Below are 3,901 nucleotides of genomic sequence, written 5' to 3'. Positions count from 1 at the left end.
AAACTTGTAAATATGTGAAATATAATCCTGTGGTTTTCATGATTTGCTTTATGTAGATCTCACAGGTATCTTGAATGACAGACATAATACTCCAGCTGCAGGTAGCTCAAAACAAATCATAAGCCAAGACCACCAGGAGTCAAAAGCAGGGCCACACACTAGCAAGACTGTGCAATAGTTAGGCAGCAATGCAGTGCTGGATCCTCTTGATACTGCTTGTACTGCATGTCACTGAGGAAGGTCTTTGAAAGGAGTTGAGGTTATTATAGTTTTATACTACAGAAGATGTATAGAAGTTGCTCTGTTCATGCCCTTCTCATTTTTCAGGGCTGTTAAACTTGTTTACCTAGCCTTATGCATTGTAGCTCTTCTCTTCCTTTTGTAAGAACAATTTCAATGTAACTAGAAACTAAAAGGTAAATCAACAAACAGCACAGTTCTTCTTGGCTCTGGGTCCAAACTCTTCTTACTACTTCCACAATATGTTGGCTCAGTTTTACAGAAGAAAATCTGTGTCTTACAATGGTCTTTTAAATTTCCCAGCTAAAACTTCTTTATTATAAATGGTAATTAGAGAAAATGTTCTCTTTTTATATGAGAAAATGAAAACAAAAAGTTAAGATGCTTGAAAAAACAGACTAGGAAAGAAATCTCTTAGAAATATGTAAAACAGGTCTTACATCACCCCTCTGTGTTAGCCTGTGATAGGAAGCATGTTCGCTTACGGAGAAGGATGAGTGTTACCAGAACGGCAGCTGGGGTGCTTCAGTTAGCACCCTGCTCTGAACTGACTTTGGGCTGCACCTTTCCCTCTGTTGCTCTGCCCTTTGGCTTTATGGGGAGCTTGGAAGAGGGGCCCCTTGTCTTAGGCATTAAGTGTTTGCTTTCCCAACTTAAGCTACAAGTAAATAAAAACCCTCCCCCTTCTCTATCCACCTTTTATTAATATTATTTAGTACAAAAATGTTGAAAGCAATATCAAAGGGAGAGGGGAGAAGAGTTTCTGGCAGTTGAAGTGAGGGAGAAGGGGAGAGTGCCTTGACGGAAGGGAACGTACAGTGGCTTGAGCACAACTGATGTGTGAAGTCCAAGCAGGTCTTCCCACTTTGAGACTCTGAGGAAAGTAGTAAGGTCCACTGTAGTGGGTTCTTGTGTAAGGAATGGGAGTTTATACTGACTCATCCCATTCTCTCCTGTGTGAGAAAAAAGCCTGAGAAATTAGACAGGTAATTTTAAAAAAATCTTATTCCTTTATTCTGTTCTGTGAACAAATATAGTTGTATGTTTTGCCGTCTCTGGCTTTAATAACATAGGAACACCATGTTGAATTTTAAGTAATCTGGTTTAAGAAAAGTGGTCAGACTTATCTCCCTTTCTCATTTTTTTCTGAAAATGAATGTGGTGTGTTTTGAAAATTTCCAAGCTGCTCCAGATAAGGTCATGGGTACGATCAAATGCGATGGCTGAAAATTTAGAGATAGCACCTCTGAGTACACGGGGCATCATATATGAGACTTTCTGAATGTTTTCATAGAAGTGTTTCAGAGGTCCTGAGAAATTCTCCGTGCCTTAGAAATCTGTGCTCTCTTTATGAAGCAGAAAATAAATGATCTCTAGCACTGACAAACTTCCTAACAGAGCAGTCGCATCAGAATCAAGGCTGAAGTTCATCATCGCTGCTCTAGAAAAGGCAGAGAAGGTCATTAAAAGTTATCTAGGAAAGATAATTCATACTATTTTTTTTTGGACAGGAAGTTTATGTTTGTATGGGCACCCATTTTTTATTTATAAATCAAATGTATAATAACAGCCTTTGCCAATTCCTTCAATTTCACTGAAGAAAGAGTATTTCAGAAATTATAGTGTGGTTCAGGAAGGACAATATATGACCATGTTGTAAAACACAGCTAGACACTGTGAGGATGGCTCCTTAAATGACTGATAATATTTTCTAGCCTTTGATATTTTTCCCCACAAACAAAAATATCCTCTAAAGCACATTCCATTTAAGCTTGAACACAGGTTTTTTAAAAAACTAATACATAAATTGTCCCCATATTATACCAAAACCCAAGCAAAGAAACCAAGAAGATTTTGAAGTATTGAATTGGAAAAGTGTTGACTTTTTGCTAACTAAACTAAACATCCTGTATGTAGGTATTTCAGATGTTAATAAAATGCTGTTATACCCAACACTGAGCATGTCTCACTAATATAAATCATTTTCAGCATTAAAAACCCCAGAAAAATATGTATTTTGTGGTTTTTCCTTTTTTTCATCCAGGGAATTTTAATTTCATAAATGGAACACAGCAAAATGATCTTTTTCAGGATGTGTGCTTAATAGTTACAGGAACAATAGTTCACCTCTTATCTACACGTGGAATGTGGAATATATTGATCTTAATAATGTAGTGAACTTTGGTATTCTTTGTGATATGTGGGCTTTAAAGATCATGAAGTTTCTTGTTAACACTTTGGAAACACTGCTTTGATAAAGAAATGCATTGGAGGAGTGAGTCATCAGTACAAAGGTATGAAATACGAAAGGCACAGTTTGTGTGTGTAATAGATGGGAAAGTCCTATTTTCTAGATCTCTTTCTGTATGTTTAAAAGCAAAGAGATGATTTTTTTTTCACTGAAAATGCCCAAATTATTTCTAAATATTTTCTCAAGTTTGTGAAATAAGTCTCCTGAATTACTCCCCTCCTCATGCTCAAAATATTTAGAATGAAAAACACATATCATAATAAGCTTTTTTTGCCTCCCTTTCCATTTCCGTGGAACTCCATGCCTGCTTATTGCCAGCTGGGCTCATTATTATACTCCCCTAAACAGAGACAAAGCTCTAAGCAAAGACAAATAAATCGAACTCCTATGATTTTTTTCTTGTCTCAGCAGACGTTACCATTTGGAAGCCTTGCTTTTCAAGACACTGAAGAAAAAGGTGTCTCTTCAGAGGCATCTCTACCTGCAGGAAATACCTAAGCACAGTTGTGCTTTAGCTAGCTGTACATAGATACTTCTGTCATGCGTACTAGCACGTGTAGCCTAACTTATAAATGGAGAAAGGCAGCTGAATCTCAAATATCCTAAGGTAACAAGTGTCCAGTTCCAGCAGCTGTGTGAGAGGCACCCTTAGCAGCCCATTCTTGCATCTTTAACAGAGAAAACTCAGGAAATCAGCTTCATAATCATGCTTTTCTCTCTGAGGCGGACAAGGTTAGTAGCGACTGCCTGGAAGGACAGGCTTATCACAGAAATGACTGTCTGAGGACGAACAGCCTCCCTGCGCGAGGGCGGTGGTGTCTGACATGGTGCGTGGAATCCGTCAGCTGATTTTTCATCCAGGCACCGCCAGCACACAAAGCGGGGCAAAGCTTGCATTTCGAAACAAACCCTGCTGCAGCGCTCCGCCTGAACTGTCGTTCACTGGTCTTTGGCCACCTCTCCCAACATTTCGACTGCAGCTGGAGATGCCACCCCCGCCCGCCCCGCCCCCCCCCCCCCCCCCCCCCCCCCGGCTACCTGAAGGCCGGGAGAAGGGGCACTGTTACCTCAGGGGTACGTGTCAGCCAGATGGCCGGCTTTTGTGTTTTGGGACTAGATTCCGGGAGGTTTTGCCCCAAAGCCTGGCTACTTGGTCAATACTGGCTAAAACCCACCCCTACTGGGGTGGCAGAAGAGTGAGGTGGCGAGCACGTGGCGGGAAGCCGGGTGGGGGGGGGAGATGGATCTGGGGTTGGGGCCAGGGCGCCAACGCGGCGCCACGCCCTCACTTACACATCGACCGGTGGCTGCGGCTCGCGCTGCCACGCCCCACACGAGAGGGGGGTGGGCCTGGCCGTGGGTCCCTGGGTGGAGCATGCGCGCTGCGGCGCCGGCCGGAGCCTGGCCGCT

Source organism: Phalacrocorax aristotelis, chromosome 1 (assembly GCF_949628215.1).
Source record: "Phalacrocorax aristotelis chromosome 1, bGulAri2.1, whole genome shotgun sequence".
Lineage (NCBI taxonomy): Eukaryota > Metazoa > Chordata > Aves > Suliformes > Phalacrocoracidae > Phalacrocorax > Phalacrocorax aristotelis.
This window is presented reverse-complemented; position numbering follows the sequence as displayed.